Source organism: Lemur catta, chromosome 7 (assembly GCF_020740605.2).
Source record: "Lemur catta isolate mLemCat1 chromosome 7, mLemCat1.pri, whole genome shotgun sequence".
In the NCBI taxonomy this organism is placed as follows: domain Eukaryota; kingdom Metazoa; phylum Chordata; class Mammalia; order Primates; family Lemuridae; genus Lemur; species Lemur catta.
The window spans coordinates 68,547,588-68,562,833 of NC_059134.1; the positions used below are offsets into that span (position 1 = coordinate 68,547,588).

The following is a 15,246-nucleotide window of genomic DNA, read 5'->3' on the forward strand; positions in this document are numbered from 1 at the left end:
ACTCTGTCTCAAAAAATAAAAATAAAAAAAAATAAATCCAGCCTGGCAGCCTGGGCAATGCAGCAAGACCCCTATCTCAAAAAAAAAAAAAAAACCCAAACAAACAAAAAAGAACACTACAATGCCCAAGTTTCAATCAAAAATTATGAGACATGTAAAGAATTACGAGAATAAAAAGCAGTCAACAGAAATAGAAACTGACTCTGAAAGGGCTCGGATGTTGGATTCAGCAAATAAAAACTTCAAAGTACCTATTATAAAGATATTCAAACAATTAAAGAAAAAGTATGTCCAAGGAACTAAAAGAAGAATCATCAATCTTGATGATTGAGAGAAAGGGCATCTCAGTAGAGAGGAAAAACTATCAAAAGAAATGGAAATTCAGCTCTAGCTGAAAAGAATAACTAAAATGAAAAATTAGATGGGCACAGTAGCAGATGGTGATGACAAAAAGAGAGTCAGGGAACTTGGAAAATAGATCAATAAAAATGACCCAATACATAGAATGAAGAGCAAGAAAGACTGAAGAAAAAGAAATAGAGCTGAAGAGATGGGTGGGACAGCACATAATAATATAACATGTAAGTAACTGGATACATACAACATGGAAGATCTCAAAAGCATTAGAAAGAAGACAGACTCAAAGGTTACACACCATATGATTCCATTTCTGTGACATTCTTGTAAAGACAAAACTATAGGAACAGAGAATAGATCAGCCAGAGGCTGAAATGACTATATAGGGACAGCACACGGTAATGTTTCGGGGGTGGGTGGATGGAACTATTCTGTATCTTGATTGTTGTGGTGGTAGTCACACAATTGTATGTTTTTATCAAAACTCACAGAATTATACACCAAAAAGGAAGAATTTTATCACATTTAAATTTAAAAAGAAAAAAATCAGCAATGATTTTTAATTAATACTCAAAAGCATCAAACATATTAACATGACATAATTAAACCACTTTTCGATCAAAAACCCTAAATCACACTGCCACGTTACCATCAACAGTCAGTCATCCATCCTCCCACTGCCACAAACAACATGCATAAACTTTTAATAATGAAAACTGGTGAGAACTTTTCTACTTCTGCCACAATAGTGAGTGGGTCATAACAAATTACCACAAATCCAGTGGCTTAAAACAATATACATATATTATTTCAGTTTCTGTGGGTCAGGAATCTGGCATGGTTTAGCTGGGTCCTCTGCGAGGCTATAATCAAGGTGTTAACCAGGACTAGGTCCTCATTTAGAGGCTGGACTGGGGAAGGATATGCTTCTAAACTCACTCACATTGTAACAATTCAACTCCTTGTAACAGTAGGATTCAAAGCCAACAACAGAGAAATAGTAAGTCTGCTACCAAAATGGAGTCTTATGAAATGTAAAGTAAACATCCCCATCACTTTGCCATATCCTTTTAGTTTGAAGGAAGTTGGATTTTGGATGGGCATGGTGGTTCACACCTATAATCCCAGCACTTTGAGAGAATGAGGCTGGAGGATTGCTGGAGGCCAGGAGTTTGAGACCACCCTGGGCAACACAGTGAGGCCTTGTCTCTACAAAATATTTTAAAAATAGCCAGCCATGGTGGCACACACCTGTAGTCCCAGCTACTCAGGAGGCTGGGGCAGGAGGATTGCTGAACCCAAGAGTTCGAGATTGCAGTGAGCTATGACTGTGCCCCTGCACTCCAGCAACCTGGGTGACAGAGCAAGACCCTGTCTCTATTAAAAAAAAAAAAAAAAAAGAAAAAGAAGAAGGAAGTCAGATTCTGCTCACACTAAAGGGGAAAGAATTATACAAAGGCACAAATACCAAGAGGCAGAGATCATGGGAACCATCTTAGAGTCTGTCTGCCATATTGCCCAACACGTTCTCTCTATGTAGGACACTAAAAGTTTAATGTTTTGTGCAGGCCTTGTTTTAATTAGACATACCACTACATTAACACACACATACACACAAAATGAATATATCTCTTTTCTCCCTTGCATTTTTTTTTTTTTTTGAGACAGAGTCTCGCTCTGTTGCCCGGGCTAGAGTGAGGCCGTGGCATCAGCCTAGCTCACAGCAACCTCAGACTCCTGGGCTTAAGCGATCCTACTGCCTCAGCCTCCCGAGTAGCTGGCACTACAGGCATGCGCCACCATGCTTGGCTAATTTTTTGTATATATATTTTTAGTAGAGACAGGGTCTCACTCTTGCTCAGGCTAGTCTCGAACTCCTGACCTTGAGCGATCCATCCACCTCGGCCTCCCAGAGTGCTAGGATTACAGGCATGAGCCACCGCGCCCGGCCTCCCTTGACATGATATATAGCACTATTTGTCATAGCAAAAATCTGGAACCAATATAAATGTACATCATGTGAATTGGTTAAAAATATGTACAATATTTTATGTAAACAGTAATGGATAGATATACTAATATAAAAAATATTCCAAGACGTATTAAGCTAAAGACCAAGGTACAGATAATCATTATATATTTCCATTTTTATACACACACAAAAACATTTATCCATACTCATATACATTAAGATAATGTCTAGAAATATCACATAAAACTATGACTAGCTACCTCTGAGGAAATGCTGGAGAGACTTACTTTTCATTGTATCCCCTCTAATCATATTTGAATTTCCTACATATTGTTTTCAGAATGATAATATTGGGAGGGCTCTATAATAAAATATTTGGAGGTAGTATTGTTATAGAAATTTTTTCCTTGTTTAATTTTCCTGCTTAAGTGTTATTTTGTATTTTTTGATTGCTTAAATATGATCAATACGTATGCATAATATGTTTTTGCTACATGTTGGCCATTAGACTATAAGACCCTTGATGGCAAGAACAAAATAGGAGTCATGTTTGTGTCCTCATAGCTTAGTACAACTTATATGTAAGCTTTTACAAAATGTTTAATTAACTAAATTAAGATGAAAGAAATTGAAGGATATTTCATTTAATATAATCTACTAGTGCGGAGGAAACACAAAGATTTACAAGTCTTTCACTTTCAGTTGTTTGTTTTAAAAGAATATTATCGCCAGATGAGGTAGCTCACACCTGTAACCACAGAATTTTGGGAGGCCAAGGCAGGAAGATCACTTGGCGCTGGGAGTTTGAGACCAGCCAGGACAATATTGTGAGACCTGCCTCTACAAAAAATTTAAAAATTAGCCAGGCATGGTGGCACATACCTGTAGTCCCAGCTACTCGGGAGGCTAAGGCAGGAGGATTCGCTTGAACCCAGGAGTTCAAGGTTAACAGTGAGCTATGATTGCACCACTACATTCCAGCGAGCAACAGAGCAAGACTCTATCTCAATACATATATATTATCCCATAAGTATACCCATGTTTTAGTTATGGCAAAGAGCGCCAACCATGTGAATCTTACCCTCAAATGAACAAAAATCATAACAAGTCAATTTCTAATGCCAATACCTGCTCTCAGGAAATATATATCAAGAAAGTGGAGATAAAGGAGAGAAAATATAAAATTTTTCAAGATATTATCAAATGAGCCCTGAGTTTCCCAAAATATTCCTCAAAGATATCTCTTTAAATCTCAGAGAAGCCCTTTCAATTGTCAAGGCTTGTTCTTTTCTGATTTGTTGCAGTTAAAATAAAGCAAGTTTAGCTGAGAATATTATTCAGGATATTTTTATACTAGATTATGTCTGACTGAATTTTATGTAACTTAATTTCATGATATAAAATTAGATTTATTTATTCATTCATTCAAAATCTATTTATTGAGTACTTAGCACCTTTTCAGGCATTTTGATAACTGCTAGGGGTACTCTCTAACGACAGATTTTATAAAATTGCATGGCATTTCCATTGAAAGTAGGGTTGACTGTCTATTTAAAAGGCCTTATCTAATTCACAAAGATGTAAGACTTCCAAAGTCAACTCATATTCAGCCCTCGATGTTCCAGAGGTGATTCGGATATAAAATCTTTGTGTTTATTGATTTTAACACCTTTATAGAATTTTTATTCAAATTTTACTTCTTAATCTAGGGATTAACACTTCAATAATGTTTCGTTCATTTGTTTTTTTCCTATCTCAAACAGCTCAATAAATATTTGAAAGTCTTTCCTTGTCTTAAGCACTTACAAAGTACCTAAATTACATGATTAGCATTGCAAATAACTAGATACTGTATATAACGTTAAGTTCTTAAAACTCAGTAAAAAGCATATTTTTTAATATTTCAAAGCAATATCTTTTTTTATTTTTATTTTTTTCTGTTGGCTCCTTGATCTTGGATAAAGCAGTATCTTACTGTTTTCCTTTTCTACTGTGACCAAATAGTATCGACTTCAAAACCAGAAACATCTTAGTTGAAGCAAATCACCTTGACATAACATCATTTAACATAGGCAAAGCTCCTGGTAAGCTCATGTCTAAATCAAAGGAGATTACATTCAACTGCTAAGAAGCAACACCCTTTAAATAAAGCTGACTCTTAAATATATTTTCTTTTTTTCTCCATGTTGCTTTTATAAGTTATATTTTTTTCATAAAATCTTTATTACACTGCTCCATTTTGACCTATTCATTATTCCCTTTACCTTCTATTCCTTTCAAATTTTTATCTTGTCTGTTTATCTGCCATCAGCTCCATAGGCTACAAAAGTAAATGTGATTCAAGTTACAGATTGCAGTACTGCCCGATAGAACTTTGTGTGATAATGAAAATGTTTTATGTGCTGTCTAAAAACTAGCCACTAGCTACATGTAGTTATTAAGCACTTAAAATGTGCCTACTACAACTAAAGAACTGAGTTTTAAATTTTCTATTTTAATTAATCTAAATTTAAATAGCCACATATGGCTGGTAGCTACCAGTTTTGCCAGCACAATTAGAGCTAGAATATCAGAACCAAGAAGTTATTTTTCCTCTAAATGCTTCATGTTAAGGACTCTAAAATTTGCCCTGAGACAAAATACTTGCTTGCAAAGAAACACTTTACATGCCTTCCTGTCTTAGTATTACAGGTAGTGTTCCATTTTAATAAAACAAAAATTGGTTTATTATATTCAAAGATCTTTGAATTAAGGCTTATTTCAATAACTAAAAGTCCGTGGTACGTGAATAGACAGACCAACCAACAGAACAGAATAAAAGGTCCAGAAATAGACCCCTAAAATATAAGGAAATTCAATATACAATAAAGTGGTATCTCAAGTCTCTTGAGGAAAAGATAGACACTGATAAACAGCACTGGGATGTGTAAACATACATATGGGAAAACATAAAATCGAATCTGAGTGTTACAGCTCTTTTAGAATTTGTCTAGCAGGTTTTCCGGTCATCACCAAAAGACCCCATAAAAGAAAAAAAAAATGAATCCATTACTCATACCATATACTAGGGTATACTCTAAATGAATCAGCTATCTAAAGGTAAAAATTGAAATCATACAAATAATAGGGAAAAAATGGGTGATTTTACTTAAAATCTCGAAGGATGAAAAACCTTTCTTATTTAACTGTAAACAAAAACACCTTTGCATCACAAAAAGTACGAAAAAAATTAACAAAATTTTAAAAACAAATATTTTTGCCTTATATTGGAAAGGCCTACCTAACTCCACAGTATATAAAGAGCTCTTTAAAAACGAAATCTGCTGTCTTCCTCACAACAGAGAATGCAGAAAAGAAATACACAATTTTCAAAAAAAATAAAGCCAAACGGCCTTAAACATATGAAGATGATATGAACCTTACTCATAAGGAAAATGCAAATTAACACCTCCAATTTTGACCATATACTCTTATTGGTGAGGCTGTAAAGAAATATCCTCTATACTCTCATACACTACTGATGAAAAATACAAATGATACAACCCCTATGGAGAGGAATTTTGTAATATACAACAATATTACACATACATTTATCAGTTCCACTTCTAAGAATCTACCCTGAAAATTTGTGGGTACAAATATTCAACAAAATATTAAAAAATATATTCCTGTGGTGTTATTTATAAGGGCAAAAGACTGAAAACAATCTGGCTGTGAATCACAAGGGGCTAACCAAATAAACTAAGTACAGCCACATAATAGAATACTACGCATCCATTAAAAAGAATAAGGAAGATCCCCAAGCACTAATATGAATTAATATCCAAGATGTTAAATATATTGTTAGGTGAAAAAGTAGGTAGAGAACAAGCAAAACACAGCCTTTTGCTACCTTTTGTGACATGAAGAAGAAATAAATATATATATATATAGGCCAGGCACAGTGGCTCACACCTGCAATCCTAGCACTCTAGGCGGATTGCTTGAGGTCAGGAGTTCAAGACCAGCCAGAGGCCGGGTGTGGTAGCTCACATCTGTAATCCTAGCACTCTGGCAGGCCGAGGTGCGAGGATCATTTGCACTCAGGAGTTCAAGACCAGCCTGAGCAAGAGTGAGACCCTGTCTCTACTAAAAAAATAGAAAGAAATTAGCCAGACAACTAAAAATATATATATATAAAATTAGCCGGGCATGGTGGCACATGCCTGTAGTCCCAGCTACTCGGGAGGCTGAGGCAGTAGGATTGCTTAAACCCAGGAGTCTGAGGTTGCTGTGAGCTAGGCTGATGCCATGGCACTCTAGCCCGGGCAACAGACTGACACTCTGTTTCAGAAAAAAAAAAAAAGACCAGCCAGAGCAAGAGAGAGACCTCATCTCTACTAAAAATAGAGAAATTAGCCGGGCTTCGTGGTGCGCACCTGTAATCCCAGCTACTCAGGAGGCTAAACCAGAAAGGATCGCTTGAGCCTAGGAGTTTGAGGTTGCAGTGAGCTATGATGACGCCACTGCACTCTAGCCGGGGCAACAGAGTGAGACTGTTTCAAAAAAAAAAACACAAAATGTTAATTTTTAAATCTAGTTATGTCTATTATTTTAATTTCTCAAAATAAAAAATTTTAAGTCATTACATACAGAATGATCCCAATTTAGGGTATATTTAACATGTATGTACACACACACACACACACACACACACACACACACACATACATATATTTGTGACTGGAAGCAATTATCATTGGGTCATGGGATTATGGTACCATTTTCTTCCTTGCCCTTTGCTAAATGTCTCAAATTGCAAGCAACGAACATTACTTTTATAGTTAGAAAGAAATTACTCCAAAAAACATCTACCTTTACAAGAAATGTTTCAAAGTACTCATCATAAAACAATTTCAAAATTAATAACTGTTTAAGACTGCTGTTAAAAATCATTCACTAGGGAAGCAAAGATGATCAAAGATGCCATACCACCACTTCTTTTAAAATAAGGTAGTTTTTCCCTTTCTTAACATGTTTTGAGTTCAACTAACATGAACAGCTATCTACATGTATATATATTTATAAATAATGCACATATACTATCATACCAGTATTATCTATACAGAACATATATATGAAAAATAGAAATGAAAAAAGGATATAGTAAAAAATAAATATAATAGAAGTTCTATTGTTTTCTTCATGTTGCACAAGGAATAAGTTTTTCATGCACCCCTAGAAGTACATGCAACCCACTATGGGAATCACTGGAATAAACCACTCAGAATCAGGAGACTTGGGGATCTGTATACTAGTCCTTCCTACTATTAGCCAACACCGTTCATCAAAATTAGTTAGAGGGCTTGATTTGCACTTCAGTTTTCTCTTCTAAAATTTAGAATGTTAATGATGTTAAAGTTACTTACAGTATTATGGTTTTTATAACCCCACTAGTCTTAAATAAATATTCTCTTAAAAGAAACACAGACAATTTGAAAAATTCAACAAGAAGGATCTAAGAGTGCCCCACACTTAGGCATCATACAGGAAGTTAAACCCTTTTTTAAAAAAACTATAAATGAAAAGAAGAAAAAAGAAAAAAGAAAACTCTAAATGAACAAATAAAGAGCTGAAAAGAGCAGACTGCCTTGCCTTCTAGATGTGAGAAAAATCAAATTCAACCCCACAGTGCATAAAACTAAAATGTCCTGAATGAAATAATTACCTTTAAAAAAATTCAGCACTATTTGTATGCCCATCCAAAAATGAGAAAATTATAAAAAACATTTGTTGTACAATTTTGTGCCCATGATTCTTTCTTAGGTATATGAGCTTTAAAATTTATTTTTAAGCTGACATTTCAAATAGTCTACAAATAGAAAACTTAGGATAATTTTCTACCCAACTGCTATAAGCAATGATAGTCAAAGATCTTAAAGGGAAATAGTCCAAATAATAAAAATAAAATGCTTTTATTTTTTTAGAAGTAGATGACAGTATCCCAATAGATCATTTTTAAAATGCCACACCATCTCTCTCTTCAATCTAGTCTTTTTTCCCTTTTGTCTACTCTACCTACATTCAAATTACATAGAATACCAAATACCAGCCAATGGATGCCAAGAAGAAAAATGAGAAAAAGAGCTTCCTATGGTTCAATGCTTACTAGAATAAATAAAAAGAAAAGAAAAAGAAAAAGCTTTTAATTTACAATGGAGTCATATTGGCAAGGCTGTAAACAGTCATTTGAACTTGTTCCTTCCAAATGAGACAGGCAGATGTGAATGTAAATTTAACTGATGGATGTGTTTCAAGATCCCTGGAGATATAGGGAGTGGGGAGAAGAAGATGATGCCAGCATGCTTATTTTCCGAGCATAAACACAGACCCAAGTGCTAACTTAAATTCATACATCATGTTACTATTTACATAACACCTTTATATACTTTATTTCATTTCATCCTGAAATCCCTGACAATTGTGTTCTATACACATTTTTCATATGAGGAAACAAAGGCTCAGAGAGGTTAATATTAATGTCATAGAGCTAACAATGAGCTTTAAACTCTGATCTAAATGATTCCAAATAAGGCACTCCAAGCAGAAAAGTATGATTACAACTTAAAATGACCTTAGAAAAGTATTATTCATAGTTTCTAATCAAGTACTTCAATCAGTGATTCACTATGACAGACTCACTCCCAGCTAAATACTAAATGTTAATTGCAGTTTGTCACCAAAAATACTAATATACCACTAATTTCAACTACAAAGATTAAAATAAGTACCATGTAATCAGATACTTTACACTTTTTTAAAGAATAACATAAACTATTAATAGGGTGAAGAAAGACGTTTTTATTGGTAAAGACAAAATCTTCAGAAATCTCCTGTGACATAAGGGCACATATTTGATATAAAATCTTTTCTCTTTATATTCCACTATTTTTTATAATTCTTATGAATACTGTATTTCAGTATTCTTCAATATTGAGTATTTAGGTTAAAACTAATTATTTATTGTTTTTTATTTATTTTTTAAGTTTCTACTATTTCAAATATTCAGCTCATTATTTTCTTGCCTACAACTAACATTTACCAAGCTCTTAATCCTCTCCCAAAGAGCATCTCTTTGAATTCTGATTGTTCATCTTCCATTTCCAAGTTCTAGATTACAACCATCTTAGCAAGGTAGGTCTCAAAGTAAACCAGAGCAAGCCATATTAGGGGAAATGCAACATTAGCTTGAACCCCATAAAGACTCTACTAAAGAGAAAAAAAAATTCTTAATAGTTCTTCCTCCATTAGCAAAATCTGTAACTAACTTGTCCCCACACACACACCTTCAGTTCAGAACCAACAAAGAAATAAAATAAAGGAGTCAGACAGATGAAGACAAAAATGTAACTGAATCCAATGGGCATAAACCTTATTACTTTGATTATAAATTAAACTTACCCACTTAGAACTGTTCCATTTCCTTGTCCCTCACAGGAGTCCAGCCTGCTCAGAAAAGCCTACCATACAGATGACTAGAGAATGTATTATCCTAAGAATTGGGAGTTCCAAAAATGAAACCAGAAGGCACTGAGAAAAAGTATATTCAACCTGTTCTCCTAGTCTCACTTAATCCTCCTTTGGGAAGGTATCTCAGCGATGGAAAGAAGAGGGAAGCTATTTCCAAAAGAGAACTTCCTACTTACAAGTCATGGTAGAAACATGGGAAGAGGAAAATGATAGTTCCCCCTTCAACAAGCAAAATCTCAGCAAGTGTAAAACAAATCCCTCAGGAATGTATTTAAAACTCTCAAACAAGAGCACCTCACAAACATAATACATATCTGCTATTTCACCTCCTGTTCCAAAGAGAGGCAGAGACTGGATGAAGAGCTATTAGCCTAGGTTGACCTGAGAAGACTGGGCTAAAATGAAGAAAATCAAGTCTGCAAAACAGTGCCGATTAAAAAACCAGTATTTGGCAGGGTACAGTGGCTCACGGCTATAATCCTAGCACTCTGGGAGGCTGAGGCAGGAGGATCGTTTGAGCTCAGGAGTTCAAGACCAGCCTGAGCAAGAGCAAGACCCCATCTCTACTAAAAACAGAAAAAATTAGCTGGGTGTGGTGGCATGCATCTGTAGTCCCAGCTGCCAGGGAAGCTGAGGCAAGAGGATCACTTGAGCCCAGGAGTTTGAGGTTGCTGTGAGCTATGATGACATCATGGCAACTCTAGCCTGGGCAACAGAGTGAGACTCTGTCTCAAAAAAAAAAAAAAAAAAAAGTATTCTATGCAGTCTTTGCATGAGTTATGAGTTATGATAAATTTAGTTGTAAAAAGCAGACCTTTTTGTAAAATTGCACAACAAAGGATACTTAACCATTTCACCTTCCTTTTCAAAACTCCATCACACAACCTCCTCTTTCACCCTTACCCCCAGTGAGGACCCTCAACTTTGCCCTCTATATACCTAAGTACTAGGTCTGACCTCTAAAACTCCCAGTCCCCACAGCCCAACTAGGTATGAATCAGATTATGTGATTAAAGTACTTCACGTTAATGGGTCAATGAGGTTTAATCCATAAGGTTCGATTCCACAAATGTCCTTAAGCTCTACTATGTATAAAACATAAAGTTTAATCAAAATATCTATTCTCCTTATAAGAAAAACTAACTAACCCAAATCAATTTTTTAATGGACATTGTAAGGAAGAGGCACAAGAGTGCCTGCTTCATATCACACTTTCCCCATCCCATTTCTTTCCATCCAGTTGCCAAACCCCTCCAACCCCAACTGCCAGGGAATAAAATCCAAGGAAGGGATCAATATTTCTTCCAGTAAAAATCAATGACTAGGAAGGCAATGTGGGGTAGCACAGCAAACAATAAACATTCAAATCCTACAATGCATTGTAGAGTCTCCAGGATTCAATTTTACATATTAGGGGCAAGTACAATAAAAATAAATAAACCAACTTCCCTACAAGATACCTATAAATCAGCTTTGCTCAGAACTCTGAGTTTATTAAACTATACATACTGAGAGGTTTTTTCCTTCAGTTATGTTCACAGTTAAAACAATAATAGTAAATACCAGTTCTATTTGTCCTACTATATTTAAAGGCTATTAAACTTAACTATTGGTTTCAAGTAGACTTGACATTTTCCCCAACTCTCTCTAAAGTTTGAAATTACAAACTAATTGACATATTTGCTTTAAATCTTTTTTCCAGTTGTAAAATTTATTAATTCTATAACAGAGCTCCTAGAGAGCACAATACAATTACAGATAGGTTTGGGTTTGACTGGGCCACATGAAGTTATTCTTAATTGTTTTAACTAGTTGTATTTTTAAAAATCAAGAGGCTACACAAAAAAATCTAGACTTCCTGTGTTCTCTTGAGAATGCTGAAGACTGGGCCCATATTCATATATTGCACTAATCAGACAGACCTGAGAACTGGATGTCCCTCTTAAATACCACATAAACACTTCAGTGCATTTCACTCATTTTCATTATCTGGCTAGTACATGAAGGTATGCAAGTTTGCTACTCATAACCTATCCCTTTGAAAGGTACATAATATTTTCCATATCACTTCCATACATACTACACTAAGTAACCTAATGTGAAAAGCCACAAAGCAGATCACAGTAGTTTGCAACTGCAGTTAATAATAAAAAAATTCACAAGGCTTAGAAGAAAAGAGGGTGACAACAAAATTCAGATTGGTGGAAAGATAACAAGTCCATCTGCAGGTAAAAAGTCCATCTGAAAGCTCTTTTGGAAGTGAGAAAAAAAGGTGAAAATGCAAAATTGTTGAGACAGTGAAAGTCTTCTTGATTGAACACTATGCTACTCTAAGTTCCTTATCACACTCCATGCTTCAGAACCTCCCTTCCTACTTTCTCTTCACGTATAAGAACAACAGGTCATAAACTCTAAGAAATGTTTGGGGAAATTTATGAAACACATTTACACCTTCAAAAATAATTCTCCTCGGAGCCAGGTGTGGTGGCTCACACCTGTAATCCTAGCACTCTGAGGGGCTGAGGCAGGCAAATTGTTTGAGCTCAGGAGTTCAAGACCAGCCTGAGCAAGAGCGAGACCCTGTCTCTATTGAAAAAAAAAAGAAATTAGCTGGACAACTAAAAATATATATAGAAAAAATTAGCTGGGCATGGTGGTACATGCCTGTAGTCCCAGCTACTCGGGAGGCTGAGGCAGTAGGATCGCTTGAGCCCAGGAGTCTGAGGTTGCTGTGAGCTAGGCTGACGCCATGGCACTCTAGCCCGGGCAACAGAGTGAGACTCTGTCTCAAAAAAAAAAAAAAATTCTCCTCACACACTTTTTTTATAGTCTTAATCCACTATCAAATCTTTTCCCAAATATGTTCTACTGCTTTCTGCTTTATATTCAAATGACAACTGCAGTCCTGGGTTTCAGGCCTGGACTTCAGCACTAAATGGGCTCTCCAGTACAGAAACAATTTTGGCCCTATGGTTGCATTCTTTAGTATGCCTTTTATTCCAATTTCTAGTCTCCTTGATTCAAAATTTATCCCTAATCCCCTCTCTAAAACATTTTGATCAAATTTGCATAGTTGGGGGGGCGGCTAGGAGGAAGCGTGGGAAAGAACCCAATTGTCCAAATAAAATCGATATCCTGTGCTGCTTCATTTAGATTGTTAATTCTAATAAAAAGCATGAAAGACTCTGAAAGATAAACAACGTGTAAAATAATTTTCTTTGCTAAGTGCACAAAGTGACAAGCAAGCGAAGCTCTATCTTTAGCATGTCTGGACTAGTGACTTCTCATCATGGACTCAGAAGTAGGAAATCTGTGAGACCCAGGAATGGTCACACTGGCCCACACTAACCAATTACTAAATGATGTATCACCTCTCCCCACCCCATTCCCAAAAATCAGGGTGTCAGGGGACTTGTGCCTGAAGAGAAGAAAGAAATCAGAACCTGCAAGTTTGAGAAAAACAAAGCTTTACCATACGTGATACGGTTACAGCATAAAAGCACGCAGCACATTACTGGGGTCTCACCCCTCTTCACCCGAAGGGAGAGCACACACCACCTTATCCCCTATTGTGATGCGCCCTCCTCAGGCTGTCGCCGCGTTAGCCCAGATACGACAGGAAAGGGGCGGGGCACAGGGTTACTCTGCCCTGGAAAGGAGGGATGAGGGTATCGCCTTCATCCCTGGGGAAAGGCCTCCGGACTCCCAACCCAAAAGCAGCACCCTCGAAACCGAAGTCCCATCCCTGCCTCCCTGAATTGAGTACCCGTGGTCGGAGCCCAAAATGCCACCTCGGTCCCCTAGCAGGGTCCGGCCGCCCAGACCACGGCCACAGCAGCCGGTCTCTCATGCCCACGTTCGGCCTCCGCCCCTTTCCTCCTTCGCCCCCGCCTAGCCCAACCTCCCGCGCCGCCCCCACAGAGTTCCCCAACAGAGTCCAGTCGCCCTCGAACCTGTAATCCTCCTTAAATGTCCACCGAAGATCAAAGCAAAGGCCGAGGCCAGCGACACCTCCGCTTCCTCCTCAGCCGGATCCCTCAGGAGGAGTCTGTGGAGGCTGCCACTCCGGCGGCAGCCGCTACCAGAGCCGCCCGGGCAGGTTGCAGGCCGGCTCCTCAGACTCTTCTCGCGAGAGCGCGCAGTCTAAAAAGGCGAGGCTAACTTCGTTCTCGCGAGAACGGTGGCTCCCCGCCCAGGGATGGGCGGGGCCCTGGGTGCGACGGCAGTTGAGGGAGCGGCAGCCTAGGCTGGATGCTCAGCCCTCGGGCTGGCGGGCTGAAAGGAGGGCTCGGCGCCACCCTTTCTCGCAGGCATCAGCGCGGGATCCACCTCTAGCCTCGAGCCTGAGTGCTGAGAGCAGTTGCCCCCAAACGTTTAAATCCCACGTTTCCCCTGGACTTCCTGTCGCCGTTAGAAAAAAGCGAACATCGTCTCCAGCCCAGAGTTGGAGAAGTACCTCTGGGACTCAGTTTGTTCGGGGAAAGCGTTTGCCTCGACTGGGCAGACTCCAAAATCGCCTCTGCCGGATCAGCTAGCGGGCGTGGACCGGCTGGAGGCGATGAGAGGTGTTCGTCGTGAGTGGCACCCTCAATTCCCTGGAGTCCATCGCTGCTTATTTTTCAACGCTCGGTTGGCGAGAACCGGTGTGCCAGTGGAAACTCCTGCAGTTTGGCCGCCCTGTGAAACATCGAGAGTAACCTGGCTGGGATATGCTCCTTGAGGGCAGGAAGTCGCCAAGCAACAGTTTCAGTCACTCACCAACACTGAGCCCGCCATATGCCAAATGCTGGCCAAAAAAATAAGACATGGTCTCTGCCCTTGAAGTTTGCACACTGCGGGGGACGTCTACGCGAAAATAGATAATGCCATTAATCTGGTGTACAAGCCAAGCTGCTCCACGTGAGCTGTGAGAGCAGAGAGGGAGTAACCACTGTTTCTACCTGCCATGTTGAGGAAGACTTCACGAGGGAGTGACATTTGAGCTGAATATTAAGGATGACTAAGAGTTCTCCAGTTTAGACAAGAGAGAGAAGGGTGTGGCAAGGATAGGAAGCAAAGCGGAAGAGGACCTAGTTTGAGTAATTTGGTATGAAAACAGATATTGAGGAAAGAACTTAGTTGAAAAACCTTTAATCACTGTTTACTTCAGAGAAAATTCCCTGGCTCCCACGTGTGATAACCAATGTTTATGCTAAGGAGGCGAGCAGTTGAGCCAGACAATTACAGGATAGTGCTCTTCCTCTTCCTTCTCTAAGGACACTTAGATGTCAGAGACCTAAGAGAAACAGAGGTTATTGTTACAGTTTACAAAGTAATTATAGCCAACATTCCACTAACTTGGAAATTGCCAATAATTTTTTAAGATGCCTGTGTAAGAAGAGCGATCAAATAGGAATTTTACCATAGTA

General features: G+C 38.1%; 1 protein-coding gene and 1 non-coding gene across 4 annotated transcripts in view; one reads left to right on the top strand and one right to left on the bottom strand.

Annotated features, from left to right (window-relative positions):
* Window positions 1–13,871, bottom strand: part of BTBD10 (BTB domain containing 10) — a 73,768-nt gene extending 59,897 nt beyond the window's left edge. For all 3 annotated transcript variants that reach the window (XM_045557573.1, XM_045557572.1, XM_045557574.1), the window contains exon 1: window positions 13,792–13,871. The gene's annotated coding sequence lies outside the window, so the exon portion shown is untranslated. The remainder of the gene's footprint in view (window positions 1–13,791) is intronic.
* Window positions 5,292–5,353, top strand: LOC123643093. Its single transcript, XR_006736658.1, has one exon. It is a non-coding gene; the product is annotated as a U7 small nuclear RNA (small nuclear RNA).
* Window positions 13,872–15,246: the final 1,375 nt, after the last annotated feature.